Here is a 16,576-nt window from a genome sequence, read left to right on the forward strand (position 1 = left end):
TTTACCTTCATCTACAAGCAAATACACCACATAGGTTGTATAAATCAGAGAAGGAAAGATAGGTTCCGTCAGAAGAAAAGGGGGATGGCGGGAGGATAACCTGGACTGCAACAGTGAATACATTTACGGTAAGTGTACACAACTGTACCATGTTCTTCGTGTTTCACTGTTGCAGTCATTACATTTGGGTAGAGTCCCAAAGCTATTGTTGGGAGGCTGGAGCTAAAAAGCATTTAGGAGCGGCTATGCGGCCCTGCAGAACTGCAGTGGCAAAGCCTGCCCTGGATTTAGAGTAGAGTGGCAGATGATAGTGCTTTGTAAAGGTGTGCATTGAACTCCAAGTAGCAGCCTCTAAAATGTCCTTGATAGGTACTCCCCTGAGAAAGGCTGCTGTGGCTGCAGCTCTGGTTGTATGTGGCCTAATGCCCTTAAGCACTGGCTTGCCATGGTGTACATAGCAGAAACGAATGCAGTGGCCTATCCACTTTGGAATAGTCTGCTTTGAGATAGCCCATCCTTGTGATCCTGCAGCATATGACACTAGTAATTGCTCTGTCTTTCTGAAAACTTTGGTTTTGTCCAAGTGGAATCTAAGCTGTCTGTGTACGTCCAAAGAATGCAGAATTCTCTCCCCCTTGTTCTGTGGATTTGGATAAAAAGTTGGCAGGTGAATAGTTTGGTTAAGAGCCACACTGGACACCACCTTAGGCATAAATGTTGGGTTTGTCCTGAGAGAGACCCTGTCTGGGTAAAAAATGATAAAAGGTTGCACAGCCATGAGTGCCTGTAGCTCTGAAACTCGTCTTGCAGAAGTTATTGCTAGCAGCAGAGCTGCTTTCCAAAATAAAAACTTTATATCAGCAGTAGCCACTGGCTCAAAAGGAGGCAGGTTGAGTTTTTCCCAAGACATAATTGAGGTCCCATGCAGGCATTGGTGATCTCCTTGGAGGCCTTAAATTTTTGGCTCCTCTGAGGTACTGCTTTAATAAGGGATGAGAAACGATTGGTGGCTCTGAATTGTAATGAGCCGAAATGGCAGAGGCATGAATTTTAACAGATGAAAAAGATAGGCCTTTGTCCAGCATCTCAGTTAAGTATTGCAAAATCTGAGGAATATTTGGCACAGCTGTATCTGTTCCTTGTGCCTGCTTCCAAGCACAGAATCTCTTCCATTTTCCAGGATAAGATTTTCTAGTACTAAGCCTTCTGGCTTCCAAAATGACATCCATCACAGCTTTACTGAGAGGTGTGTTTTGTATGACTACATTATTCGCCATGCTGCCAGGTTTAAAGCTCTGAGTTGGCTGTACAGGATTTGATTGTTTTGCTGGGACAGTAGATGAGGTATTTTGAGGTAAGGTCCAAGCTGGGCATTGAGACAAGTTCCTTAGTACTGGATACTAGTACTGGCGGGGCCAGTCTGGGGCAATCAGTATCATCTTTGGCTTCTCCTGTCTGACCTTTAGGGGTACCTTGGGGAGGAGAGGCAGTGAGGGAAAGGCATATACTGATAGGTTTTTCCAGCTGAAAGATAGGGCGTCCACTTTCCATGCTTGTCTGTGAGAAATCCTTGTGCAGAATCTTTTTAGTTGGTAGTTGTGAGGGGAGGCAAATAGATCTATGTCCGGGCGTCCCCATTTCTTTGTTATCATGCTGAAGACTTGTGGATCCAGCTGCCACTCGTGGGGATCCATGAGGTTTCTGCTTAGTTCGTCTGCCAGAGTATTTTTCCTTCCTGGCAGGAATTGGGCCTGCAGATGTACTTGGTAAGTCAATGCTGTGTCCCACAAAGTCATGGCTAGTCTGCAAATGGGGTAAGAATGTGTGCCCCCCTGCTTGTTTATATACCACATGACCATGGTGTTGTCTGTCTTTATCAGTAATTGCCCTGGATGAAGTAGGTCCTTCAAAGCTGTCAGGGCATTTTGAACAGCTAGCATCTCTTTTTGATTGATATGTAGATGCATTTGGTTTGAGGTCCATGTGCCCTGAATGCATCTTCCTGCCATGTGGGCCCCCCAGGCATAATCTGATGCATCCGTTGTTAGTGTCTCCCTGGCTGGGGGTAATGTGAATGGCTGTCCCTTGTTTTGGTGACAAGCCTTTGCCCATCGAAACTCCTGTTGCAGGCAGGGATGAGAGTAATCATAGTTTCCAGACTGTGGCAATGTTGAGTCCAAATACTTTTTAGGTATCATTGAAGTTTCCTCATATGCAGTCTTGTATATGGAATTAGTAGGATGCAGGATGCCATGAAGCCCAAAGCCTGCAGAATTTTTCTTGCATATAACTGGGCCTTTGTTGCCAGCATTTTGAAATAGGTAGTCAGTTGCCTTTGTTTGTCTGGCGTGAGATAAGCCATCTGGGCAGTTGTATTTAAGCTTGCACCCAGGAATATTATCTCTTGAGAGGGTACTAGTTTTGATTTCTTTTCGTTGACTGTGTACCCCGGGCATGTTAGAAGTCTTTTCACAAACGTCAGATGCTGTAGAAGAATGTCCTTGTTCTCTGCTTGAATTAGACAGTCGTCCAAGTAAGGATATATGTGTATTCCTCTTTGTCTGCAGAATGCAATTAGTGGTGCCAGGCACTTTGTAAAGACCCTGGGCGAGGTAGATAAGCCAAAGGGCAGTGCAGAGAATTGGTAAGGCATTGAGCCAGCCTTGAATCTGAGGTATCTTCTGCATATTTGTCTGATTGGGACATGCAGGTATGCCTCTTTTAGGTCTAAAGTCAGAAGCCAAGCGTTCTTGCCCAGCATAGGCAGAAGCTGCTGCAAAGTCAACATCTTGAATTTTGGAATATCCAGGAATGTGTTCAGAATAGATAGGCCCAGTATTGGCCTCCAGTCCTTGTCCTTTCTGGGTACCAAGAACAGTCTTGAGTAAAATCCTTGTCTGTGCTCTTGCTATGGTACTTGTTGAATGGCCCCCATGTCAATGAGGGACGAGACTTGTTTTTGTGCCTCTGCCCATTGATTTTTTGGCAGATCTGGCCAGCCGTTTGCCTTTGGCAGGGTATGGAAATGGAACTTGTAGCCTTGTGATACAATATTTAGAACCCATTTGTCATGGGTTATAATGTGCCAATGTTGAGAACAAAGTGCTAATTTCCCCCCTAAGGGTGCTGCCAGGAGATAAGTGCTTGGTGCAGGCAGGGAGAAGTCATTGGGACTGTTGCCTGTATGTTTGTGATTTGTCTTCTCCAACTATGGAGGTAGAAGCACCCCACTGCTTTAACCTGTATGAACCTTGCGCCTGGGATCTGCCCCTTTGAGGTCTGTCTGACACAGGAAAGGACCAATTCTTTGTTGGCCAGTGTCTACTAAACCTAGGTGGCTGTACTTGTAAAAAATCTTTGACAGTTTGCATAGATTTAGCTTTGTCCTCCATTTTCTTTAACACCTCTTCTGCCTTAACACCAAACAAAGTATCATGCTGTAAAGGTGCATCTAATAATTTAACTTTGACATGATCAGGCAGATTTTGTTCCTTTAACCAAGCATGCCTCCTAATTACAGAACCCGTAACTACGGCCCTGCAGGAGGCCTCCAAAGAATCAAAACCACATTGCAAAGTATGCTTTCCAACTTGTTCAGCTGCATGCAATAAATCCTGCATTTCCTTGTTTTCTGCACATTCAAAGTTTAACAACATTTTCTGTTTAAGCAATGCCATGACATGTTGCTGATATTTGAGCATATGAAACTGACAGTTTAAAGCCCTTATAGCCAAGGTAGCATATGTGTAAACCTTTTTTTCCCCATCTATCCAGTGCCCTAGAATCTCTGTCAGAGGGGGTAGGGTTTTTTGCAGCGGAAGCCTTAACTCCTTTGGGACCCTGTGAAAAGTTTCTGGGTCTGCAGCAGGGTTTTTAAAAAGGAATTTATTAGAGTCAGGAACCCTGTAATATCTGTCAGGCTTAACAGGAGCTGGAGGTAAGGAGTCAGGGGTAAGACTAGACTCCGAAAATGCATCATCTAAAATGTCTAACACAGGTGGAATGGCTAGTGGCCTGTGTTGAGGAAGTAAAAGGAAATCCCTGAGCCTCTTTTTAGATTCTGAAAAATCTTGGCTCTCCCAGTGGAAATGCTCCCTCATGGTATGCAAGGTTTCCCCGAAAGAATAGTCCTCTGGAGGAGAAGCTGAAGGAATAGATTCTTCAGCATCAGAATCATCATAGGGGGAAAGAGAAAATTCCTAATCAAAAGAGGAATCAGAAGAAATGGAAATCTGATCTGAAGATTCATAGTCAGTCTCTTGCCTAGGCCTCTCATCAGGAGGGGGACGGGAACCCCTGATCAAGGTAATCAAGTCTTCGGCCATTTTGAGCATCTGTTTTTTGGGCATAGAGGCCTGACCACATGGCTCTTGAATTTGTTTCTTTGCTTTAGAAGGTGCTTTAGTCTTTGCCTTTGTAGTAGGTTTAATGTAAAGATGTTTAGGTCTGAATACACCCTCAGAAGGCGGTGCCTGCTCAGCGGCTCCGGACCCATCTGAAGGAATAGTATCCGAGGTTCCAATACCTTGAGTTTCCAGCGGCATGGCCGACTCCACGTGGGAGTCGGTAGCGGCCTGCGACTCAAAGTAGCGGGCATCAGAGGCTGCGAAAGCGCCTCACTGAGAACCGGCGACTGGCTTAGGAGAAGCTTCGTCATCGGTTTTGGGCCTCGGTTGTCTCTCTCTCTCCTTTTCTTTGTGTTTTTTGTGAACTCTGGTAGTCGGATGGCTATCCGACGACATTTCTGGATAATTAAACGTGCGTCCAAAATAGTTTAAAGCAAAATCATTCCGACGCTTAATAGTGCGTTGGTTAAATCTAGCACAAAACCGACAACCAGAAACGTTGTGATCGGGGCCTAGGCAAGGAATACAGTAAGAATGAAAATCCTTATGAGGTATTTGCATTCCACAAGAAATACAATTATTTACTTTTTCTGACATCGGTCTGGAGCAAGAAAAAAGTTTCCCCAACAGGGTAGTTAGGTTTGAAGACTTCGGATCTGAAACTCGAACACGAAAATCTCAGGAGTCGGCCGACCGGCACTTGCGAATTGCTGCTGCTTCGGGCACCGCGCGGCAAGAAATACTAAAGAAAATGTCGTCGGCTGCTTCTTTTATACCACTGACGACCTGACGTCAGGGAAGGGGTGAAAGCAGCTGACGCAGGACCCAGGACTTTGGAATTCAGGCCGACTGAGGGCAACCTGCCAGCAGGATTACCCAAATGTAATGACTGCAACAGTGAAACACGAAGAACATCTACTACTCATAGAACATAGTTTCAGCTACTGCTTGAAAGGAACTCTGGTTAAGCTCTCTAATCAAATCACCAGACAGACAGAAATGCAAGCATAAATATCAGCCCAGAAGCAAGACATCTGTTGTGAGGGTGCATAAGGCATGCCTGTCTGAAGGTACTGATGAATCACTAACTACTACTTACACCAACCTTGATTTGTTATCATAACAGTCTAGGCTAGACCATCAAGACATTGAATCCAATGAGAAAGAGCCTAAAGAGAGTCCCATACAGCGATAGGCACAGGGAACTGCTGGACTGACATCAGACTTAGAACCTGAAGAAAAGTAAAAGAAACAGACAAGACTGCAGCAACTCTGCCAGGCAGCAGGTAACTACAGAGTACTGCTAAAGGGTGGCCAAATATATCCAAGACATAGTACAGCCTCAGGAATGTCATGGGAGGGTTGAAGATGGGGCTTATCAAAGCTGAACGAAGAAAGTGAAAAATATGCAAAGCACCTAAAGAAATTCCTAGTCCCTGGAAGCAAGATACCACAGAGGTAAGACTTCATGAAGATCTGAGGTGCAGGCCTCAAGTCACTGAAATGTGGTCCTGAAATAAAAGCAGTGGTTCAGGATCCTAAACTAAAGGAAGTATCTGTGCGCAGAATGGACAGTTAAAAAAGATAAGATTAATTCATATGTCCACAGCACAGAGAACTTTTTATTTCTGTAACAGAGAGAGGGGTGGAATGCATAACATTCTGAAGTCTCTGCTCTGAATCTACTTGCTCAGCGACCACAGAACCAAACCTGCACTGCTAGCTCCCTTTTTGAATAAAAGCTTTCTCTTTTGAAGCGACTGTCTACGTAATAAGTTTTATATGAGACTGCATACCTCTTTCCACTGCTGAGGTGAAAAGAATGTGTAAGGAGCAAATAATTCAGATAAGATACAAACTTCAGAGCATACCTATTCTCCAGTAAATAAATAATCCAAGTGCTCAAGATTATAGAGTTCCCCACTGTGGCTTATAAGCAATTCATTTCTTCCATAACCATGACAAAACAGTCTGAAAATACCTAAAAGAACAGAAAGAGTAAGATTTAAGATGAGACAAGTCTCATATAGGCTTCAGGGGACTGTCTAGGAGAAAGGGGCTGTGCCCAGGAACTACTGAGAGGCCTAAGCATTGACTAAAGTTAAGTTGTCTCTTTTTTTTTTTGTAATGAGTGGTCACATGTAGTTTAGACTCAACACAAGTGGTGAAGAAAGGCAACCTCATGACCTCTCTGTTCCTTATCAGACAAGACCTCCTTAACTTGTTGCCAGAGAGTCGGAGTATTGCATACTAATAAATTAAATTTGCTAATCAGATAAGCCCTCTGAACATGCACACCCGTTTCAGGGTGATCCAGTACTAATATCTGGCTAAGTGACTTGTTCACAGTTGCACAGCAGGCAAATGGTGGCTGTGGGAATCAAACCAAACCTGCAGGATCTATCTCTATTTGCAAAGTCAAACATCTGCACGAAATTGCAGACACATGATAGTGGCCTTCAAGAGAGGCATGTTTCATTTAGCCAGAAAAGTACCTTGTACTTCATACATTCCTGCAGACTCACTGAACAGAACAAACTATTGAGAAGAAATGTTCCACTAAACTCAGTGTTCTACCCCAGTTAACGAATGCATGTATTCATCTACATATAAAGAAATGGTATGTAAGTATGCATGTATAAATAAATAAATAACCATGCCTCCACAGCAAGACCCCAAATGCAGCAGTCCTGACGTGTCTGTGGTGATAGGCAGAGCTTTGAATGACTGTGTACATGTCTAAATACATTAATCAAGGCTCCTATAAAGGCCATTCTTCCCTTCACATTGAAATATATTGGATATCAGGTTATGCTACTCATTCTGAAGGTGTTCCTCTATTTTTTCAAGTGTGTACTATGATTAGTAATGCAGCAACCAATGAAGTAAATGGCATAAACATTTTCCAACACACATTCAGAAGCATATTACAAAGTAAAAGCAAACGTATGATTAACATTTCAAATAAATATATGGACAAAGAATAAGTGCTAATTAAAATACATACCTACAACAGAAAAAACAATGCCAGAAGCATCATAATCAACAGCAAGGTGATAAACTGAGGATAAAACTGTAAAAAGACTGTCAAGAGCAGCATATACATTTCTAATAAACAATGCAATACATTAAAATATGAAGAACCTAAAGCAGACAGATAAATCTTTAAGGACTACTTGAAGTTGCGCAGAGCTGGAGAAGGTCTTAGTCAACCAAGTAATAGTTTCCAAAGATACAGTCCCTGACAACCAAAGAGTTTTGAGCCATACTACTGGAACTATTAACAGCTTCTGTTAGGCAGAATGCATGGGGACTATCTGAAACTCATGCACAGCTAGAATAACTGTAAAAGCAGGCAGCTGTTGCTGGTTTAAGGAATACTTGATCCAATCCATCAGTTTGCCTGAGGAGAGCTGTACACTGAGGTTTAGCCTACCATCATTTGGGAGACTCAAGGTGGATGCTGATGGAGAATGAATGAATGTAAAGAGAGGTTGTAAAACTTTCAGTTAAGCTTTGGGCAGGTCCAAGCTACTCCATTTTCACTTTCACATTGTCCAAGATCAAGCCCTGGAAGCTCAACAGGAGACCAACCTTCCACAACAGGTTCACAAAAGAAAAGCATTTATCTGGCTGGGGCATGGTGCTGTCATAGAAAATATACATCTCAGGTTTCAAAAAGTGGTTGGAAGGCACCTCTGAAGGTCCTCCCCTCATCAGCATTCAGAGGGATCAAGGTAGCAAAGGCATCATTTTTTGGCAATGTAGTACTAAGTGGCAACAACCGGCTGGCTAGTTACTGCACTCTGCATCAGACATCATCATTTTTCATGTGACACTCTGCCATGCTGATGCTGCTGTTGAGCCTTTCCAAAGCTGTGGCTTGCTGTGAGGTGGGCTGCTTGCTCTGTAGTCTATTACGACATTTATAACAGGCTCTTGAGGGTCCCCTGTGGTGTATGTGGCAGTTTTATAACTGTTGGAACTCTGTTTTGGAGTGTTTCTCTGCATGCAGTGCAGTAAAGGAGCTACGTGGACATCTGAAACCAGAACACCGTCACTGACATATAACTCTTATTTGTTTGGGTGGCTCAATCTGCTTTGGTACTGCTTCAACTCTTGAGTTTATCACTACTTCAGCCAACTGTTTTTTTTCCCCCTTGCTGTTTTCAAGAGAAAGTAGTTTTAGTTTTAAATCTTCTGTTGAACTGGTAATGTACACAGCATTTTTATTTTGTGGAATCTTCGTGAAATATTAATATAAAGCAAGTCTATGTGAAGACCATTTTTTTCCTCACTTCATTTGTTAACATATTTGTTTCTACCCACGTTACCCTTGTTTTTAGGTTCTGGAAAGAGTACAGGGAGATTAAAAGACCAGCTTAAGGTTAACTCTGAAACCACTTTCAGACGTAAAAGAAGGACTTGTCCTCAAAGAAGCAATGTCCTTGGGGAAAATGAGGTAGTAAAGACTCACCATAACAGCCTTCAGCTCAGACACTCATTGCTTTGAATTATGCAAGAAGAGTATTAAGAGTTATGTACTTGGCATCTGTGTTATCCTACATCATTCATTACCATAGGGTCTAGGATCTGATATCGGATCCGAGTCGGCAACATACTACAGATGAATCCAAGGCTCTAGCTTCCCCCTCTCCCATGATGCCCTGCTGCCCTCTGACCCCCAGATCGAGTTTGCTGCAATGCACCTTAAGACTACACCGGCAAGACTGGAAGGAAACACCTACCTCCTCCCATCTACAAGGTAGGGGGATGGTGGGAGAGAAAATATGATGAATGACGACGTAGGATAACATAGATGCCAAGTCATGGTAAGTACATAGCTATTAATCTGATGTTATCCAAGTCATCATTCATCACCACAGGGTCAGATCCCCAAGCTACCATCAACCCTGGGAGGCCACAAGAAAGGACATACCGGAGCACCGTGGAGCCAAAGGAAGCCTTGCTCCTAGAAATCAGATTAATCTTGCAGTGAGAAATAAATGTGTGAGGGTTACACCAAGTGGCAGCAGCACAAATGCTGTCAATAGAAAGCCTTGCTAAAAAGGCTGAAGATGTTGCTACGGACCTAGTAGAATGAGCCCTGACTTATCCTGGAACCTCAAAGTGGGCGAGATCATAGACCGTGGAGATGCAGCTAGATATCCATTTAGAAATAACGCCCTTAGAAACTGGAAGACCGAATCTGCTAGTGGAAAAATCCACAAAAAGCTGTTATGACTTACGAAAACCTTTTGTCCTATGCAGGTAAAACTGTGACTGTTGGTGAACATCCAAGGTATGTAGGATGTACTCCCCTTTGTTGGAACAGTTGGGGAAGAACACTGGAAGTTGAATACATTGGTTCAGAGAAGATTTGGAAGTAATCTTGGGCAAGAAGGAGGGGTTCATCCTAACAAAGACTGTCCTTGTGAAAATTCATGTAAGGAAGAGTAATGGTGACAGCTTGCAGTTCTGAGACCCTCCTAGCTGAGGTAATAGCCACCAGGAAGGCTATCTTCCAAGACAGGAACTTGAGATTACAGGAACTAGCAGGCTCAAAAGGACTCTTAGTCAGAGACTACAGAACCAGCATGAGATCCAAAGGAGGGAGAGGATCCTTAATCAGTGGATGAAGCAGAAAAAACCCTTTCGTAAATGCTTTACAAAGCTTAGATGAAAAGATAGACTCACAGTTCTTATGAAAGTTGGAAATCGCCACCAACTGAAGCTTGATAGTAGAAAAACATGCTCCCACTTGGAAAAGGGAGGACAAGAAAAGTATGTCTGAAACTGAAGCAGAAAAGGGATCCAGATTCCTGCTCTTAGCCCAGATAAAAAACCTTTTCCACTTGCTACTGTATACCTTTGTAGGGGAGGGTTTCTGGGAGGCTAGAATGATATGTTTAATGGGGGATGCAAGCATGGACTGTTTTATGATCACTGAAACTAGAGAAACCACATGCTTAAACAAAGGGTCTGAAGGTTTGGGAGAGGAAGCCCCGATGGATGGGAAATCAGATCCTGATGGGGATCCAGTACCCGTGGTGGGTACTTCAGATGAGACCTGATGAAGGGGAACCACGGTTTAGGAGGCCAGAAAGGGGCAATGAGGATAAGGGATGTCATCAGGTGTTGCACTTTCTGCAGAACCTTGTTTATTAAGGGGACAGGAGGGCAGGCATAAAGGAGACCCAGAGGCCAGTCGTGGAGTAGGAAGTCCCTCAGTGACCCCCCCGGAGGGTGGATCAGGACGAAGTACCTGTTGCATTTGTGGTTGGCGGGGGATGCAAAAAGGTCACAGCATGGCTGTCCACAACTGTTGAAAATCTACACCATCACAGAAGGATTGAGGGACCACTCATGAGGACTTAAGATCGACCTGCTGAGCCTGTTGGCCAACACGCTGGAATCTCCAGATATGTGCGTTGCAATAAGGAAGCGGCCAGAGGACATCGTCCATTCCTACACTCTCATGGCCTCTCTGCACAACGGGTAAGAACGTGTTCCCCCTTGCTTGCTGACATACCACACCACTGCCATTTTGTCTGTCTAAATTGCAATCGCTCCTAGAGGGAGGTAGTCCTGGAAGGCTTGCAAAGACAGAAGAACAGCTCCCATCTGTAGAACGTTTATATACAACTTGGTCTCTACTGGGGACCACATGCCTTGGACATTCATCCCCCAAAAATACCCCCCCACCCACCCACACACACTCTAGCAGGGAGGTGTCCGTGGTCACTGTGGCCATAGGAGGAGGGGAGAAAGAAGGACCTGCCTAGAGAGAGAGCCTGAGATTGAAACCACCGCTCTTTCTGGTTGATATGTAGATGCATTTGTTTTGGAGCCCATATGCCCTGAATGCATCTTCCTGCCATGTGGGACCCCAGGCATAATCTGATGCGTCTGTTGTTAAGGTTTGGCTGGCAGGGGGTACAGTGAAGGGCCATCCCATATTTTGGTGACAGGCCTTTGCCCACCATAGGAACTCATGTTGCAGGCAGGGAATGAGAGGAAGCATTATTTCCAGACTGTGTGAATGTTGACTCCATAAACTTTTTAGGTAACATTGAAGTTTCCTCGTATGCAGTCTTGCATATGGAATTAGTAGGATGCAGGATGCCATGAAGCTCAGAGCCTGCAGAATTTGTCTTGCAGAAGACTGGGTTTTTGTTACCATCAGTTTGAAGTAAGTAGTCAGTTGCCTTTGTTTGAAAGGCGTAAGGTAAGCCATCTGGGCAGTTGTATTCAAGCTTGCACCCAGGAATGTTATCTTTTGAAAGGGTACCAGTTGTGATTTATTTTTGTTTATAGTGTACCCTAGGCATGTTAGAAGCCTTTTCACAAATGCCAGGTGTCGAAGAAGAGTGTCCTTGTTCTCTGCTTGAATGAGACAATCATCCAAGTAAGGATATATTTGTATACTTCTTTGTCTGCAAAATGCAATTACTGGTGCCAGGCACTTTGTAAAGACCCTGGGCGCAGTGGATAAGCCAAAGGGCAGTGCAGAGAATTGGTAATGCATTAAGCCAGCCTTGAATCTGAGGTATCTTCTGCACGATTGTCTTATTGGGACATGCAGGTATGCCTCTTTTAGGTCTAATATCACCAGCCAAGCATTCTTGCCCAGGATGGGCAGAAGCTGCTGCAAAGTCAGCATTTTGAATTTTGGAATGTCCAGGTATGTGTTCAAAATTGACAAATCCAGTATTGGCCGCCAGGTCTTGTCCTTTCTGGGTACCAAGAACAGTTTTGAGTAAAAACCTTGTCCTTTTTCCTGTTCTGGTACTGGTTGAATGGCCCCCATATCTATGAGGGACGTAACCTGTTTCTGTGCCTCTGCCCATTGATTTTTGGGCAGATCTGGCCAACCGTTTGCCACTGGCAGATTGTGGAAATGGAATCTGTATCCTTGTGATACTATGTTTAGTACCCACTTGTCCTGGGTTATTAACTGCCAATTTTGAGCAAAAAGTGCTAATTTTCCCCCTAAGGGTGCTCTCAAAAGATAAGTGCTTGGTGTATGCAGAGGGAAGTCATTGGGACTGTTTTCTGTAGGTTTGCGCTTTATCTCCCCCTGATTTGGAGGTAGATGCGCCCCATTGCTTTGACCTGTATGAATCTTGCGCCTGGTATCCGGAACCCTTTGGGTGTCTGGATTTGCCCCTTTGAGCTCTGTCTGACACAGGAAAGGACCAATTTTTTGTAGGCCATTGTCTACTGAATCTTGGTGGCTGCACTTGTAAGAAGTCTTTAACAGTTTGCATAGACTTAGCTTTGTCTTCCATTTTCTTTAAAACCTCCTCTGCCTTAATACCAAACAAAGAATCATGCTGTAAAGGTGCATCTAGCAATTTAGCTTTAACATGATCAGGCACATTTTGTTCCTTTAACCAGGCATGCCTCCTAATCACAGATCCAGTAACTGTGGCCCTGCGGGAGACCTCTAAGGAATCAAAACCACATTGCAAAGTATTCTTTCCAACTTGTTCAGATGTATGCAATAATTCCTGCAATTCTTTATTTTCTGCACATTCTGAAATCAACATCATTTTCTGTTTCAGCAATCCCATAACATGTTGTTGGTACTTAAGCATGTGAAATTGACAGTTTAAGGCCCTGACTGCCAAGGTTGCAGATGTATAAACCTTTTTTCCCCATCTCTCTAGTACCCTTGAATCTCTGTCAAAGGGGGTAGGGTTTTTTGCTGTTGAGGCCTAACTCCCTTTGGACCCTGTGAAATAGTTTCAGGGTCAGCAGAAGGGTTTCTAAATAAAAAAAATTATGTGAGTCAGGGACCCTGTAATATCTGTCAGGTTTACTGGAAGCCGGAGGTAAGGAGTCAGGGGGTCAAGCTAGACTCCGAAAACACATCATCCACAATGTCTAAAACAGGGGGAAAGGCTAAAGGCTTGTGCTGAGGGAGAAGGAGGAAATCCCTGAGCCTCTTTTTTGATTCTGAGAAGTCTTGACTCTCCCAGTGAAAATGCTCCTTCAAAGTATGCAAGGTTTCTCCAAATGAATAATCCTCTGGAGGAGATGCAGATGGAATAGACTCCTCAGCATCAGAATCCTCATAGGGAGGTATAGATAATTCCTGATCAGAAGAGGAATCAGAAGAAATAGAAACCTGATCTGAAGATTCATAATCAGTGTCTTGCCTAGGCCTCTTATCTGGAGGGGGATGGGTACCCCTGATCAAGGTAATAAGGTCTTCAGCCATTCTGATCATCTGTTTTTTAGGCATAGAGGCCTGTGCACGTGGCTCAGGCGTCGTTTTTTTAGTTTTAGAAGTTGTCTTTGCCTTTGTAGCTGTCATCGGTTTAATATATAAATGTTGAGGTCTGAATACACTCTCAGGAGCCGGTGCCTGCTCAGCGGCTCTGAACCCATCTGAGGGAGATACATCCGTCGGTCCAATACCTTGAGTATCTTGCGGCATGCTGGACACCACATGGGTGTCGGTAGAGGCCTGCGACTCGAAGGTAGTGGGTACCAGGGGCTGCGAAAGCGCCTCACTGAGTACCGGCGAACCGGCGACTGGCTTAGGAGAAGTTTCGTCGTCGGTTTTGGATCTCAACTGCCTTTCTTTGTCCTTTTCTTTGCGTTTTTTATGTTCTCCGGTAGTCGGATTGCTATCTGACGACATTTCTGGGTAGTTAAATCTGTTTCCAAAATATTTTGATGCAAAAATATACAGACGCTTAATAGTGCGTTGGTTAAATTTAGCACAAAACCGACAGCCAGGCACGTTGTGATCAGGGCCTAGGCAAGGAATACAGTATAAATGGAAATCCTTATGAGGTATTAGCTTCCCACAAGTAACACAATTATTAACTTTTTCTGACATCGGTAAAAAGCAAAAATAAAGTTTCCCCAATGGGGTACTTCGCTTTAGCGAAGACTTCGGTTCTGAAACTCAAACTCGAATATTTCTGGAGTCGGCCGACCGGCACTTGCGAAATGCTTCTGCTAGGGGTACCGCATGGCAAGAAAGACTAAAGAAAATGGCATCGGCTGCATGTTTTATACCCCTGACGTCATGGAAGAGAAGACAGCAACCGACGCAGGACCCAAGACTTTGGAATTCAGGGCAACCTGCCAACAGATTACCCAAATGTAATGACTGCAACAGTGAAACACGAAGAACATCCTCAGGAGCTTCCTGGAAGAGAGACTGTGACTTACAAAACCACATCTTCCTAGTTCCCCAGTGGGTCTTAGAGAAGGAAGAAAGCTTGATCCCACCAGAGACAGAGTCTTCCCTTCCTGCGGGTCAAAGTGTCCTTCACAGAAGGTCCAAACAGAGTGGAATTATCGAAGGGGGCATTGGTAAAGGACGGCTTGAAGGGTTTCGCGAACTTGCATAAACGTAATCAGGCATGACACCTCAAAGCAATGCCTGCCCCAGCTGCCTGAGAGGTAGCTTCTGCAGCATTCAAAATTAACTTCATTGAGGAATTCACAGGGGAATTCAGAGTGGATAGCTTGGGGGAGACATTCTTGAAGTCCTCGGCCGGCAACAACTCTGTAAGGGAAGTGGAAAGCTCTTGGACCAAATCCCTTTGGAGGTGGGTAAAATGTGCCAAATAATTTGTTGCTCTCAGTCCAAAAGTAGCGGAGGCGTACACATGCTTCCCAAAACAATTTATCACCCGGGACTCCCTGTTTGCGGGATGGACCATGGAGCTCTGCTAGCTCCTTTTTAGTGGCAACAACAACAATGATGGCATTAACTGGGAGACCTTTTCTCTAGAAGGAACAGCCTGCAGGAGGGCTAAGAAACTTGTCAGTCCTTCTTGGAACAGGCTGCACTGAGTCTGGGTCCTTCCACACTCCGCTGGCGATTAGATCTACCAACCCAGGAGGGTAGACGGGCCCATCCCAAAGGCCTTCAGAAATACGGACTGCTCCAAAGACGGGGGTTGGGGAGACCATCCACCCTTTTGCTTCAAGAGTTCAAGGATGTCTCCAAAGAAGCCATCGTCGGTCGGAGATCTGGGGGGCCCACCTCCTTCAAGGTCCATATCTTCGGTGAGGGACTCCATGGGGGGGAGTCCAAGTGCCTCCTCTTGCACTTTCTCTTACAATGAACTTCCTCCGCAGGGGGATCGGGGGAGGACTCAGAAGAGACAGGGACTCCCGGGGGGGGAGGGGACCTCCTGAAGGCTCGATAGGCAGGGCTGACCCTGGACAGGATGAGAGGCCTCACCAACCAAAGTAGAAAGATGCAGGGAGGGACTGGGATGTGCGGCAGAGGAAACTCCAGACCAGGAGAAGGTCCTCCCTACCACCTGGAAAGCTGGGGGGCTAGAAGTGGGCCCATCTCCCAGAGATGAAGAACGAGTCCAGAAACAGCACTGTGACCCCTGGATGATACCAGCCTGGAGCTAATTGAAGTGCCGAGGGAAAGGGAGCGGTCTGAGAAGACAGTAGCAGAACCCCCCTGCAAAGCCGGCATCAACCACTCCGGTACAGGGCTCACCCCGCTCCAAGGGTGGGGGAATAGAATAAGCCAGGGACCCCAAAAGGGTCGAGAAAGGGTGGATACTTGGCCTCGCCAAAATCTGACTGCAGACTTCCTGGTCCCTAGAATCCAAAGCCAACAGGGTTGGATGAGGAGAATGAGAAACCGGGAGGGGTGAGGCTCCCCTGGCTTGATGGGCAGGGGAAGCCACGAGCCCCAACTCTATCTGGTCCTTGAGGAAGCTCCTCATCATCATCCTGTCCATAGCGGAGTGTAAGAGACTCCTCGAAGATCTAGAGGAGGGAGATCCCCATGACCTACTGCAATGTTCTGGAGTACAGCTCCGATGTCTTGGAGCCGACTGCAACATCTGTTTGGAGATAGAGCAGATGAGTACCTCCTCTAAGACTACAATGGGATCTGATGATCCTGTTGGATCCGCAGGCCCAGCAGAAACACCTGACGGAGCCAACAAACTGGTCAGATCTGAGGCTGGCCTGGTCTTGGTTGGATCTGAGGGCCTCTGATGTGGAGAGACCCTGGATCCGAGAGACAACTCCATGGCTCTCGGCTCCGAAGACCTCAGATCTGAGACAGATTGGGCTGGAATCGGATCCAGAGACTTAGGATCTGACAGCCATGGTTTCTTAGAGGGAACTGGCTGGAGAGAAGTGGTCTTCCTCTTTGGATCAGAAGAGGAAGCCTTTGTGGGGGAAACGAAAGTTCCCCCTTGGGCCAGGCCCTTTAGCAAGAGTTTGTT

The 16,576-nt window shown here is 45.3% G+C and overlaps 1 protein-coding gene across 2 annotated transcripts in view; it reads right to left on the minus strand.

Moving 5' to 3' along the window:
• The window catches only part of CNOT2 (CCR4-NOT transcription complex subunit 2), a 2,080,381-nt gene that overhangs the window by 80,796 nt on the left and 1,983,009 nt on the right, over positions 1–16,576 (minus strand). The window lies entirely within an intron of this gene.

This window comes from Protopterus annectens, chromosome 11.part0, assembly GCF_019279795.1.
Source record: "Protopterus annectens isolate FY-2018-M chromosome 11.part0, PAN1.0, whole genome shotgun sequence".
Taxonomy (NCBI): Eukaryota; Metazoa; Chordata; order Ceratodontiformes; family Protopteridae; genus Protopterus; species Protopterus annectens.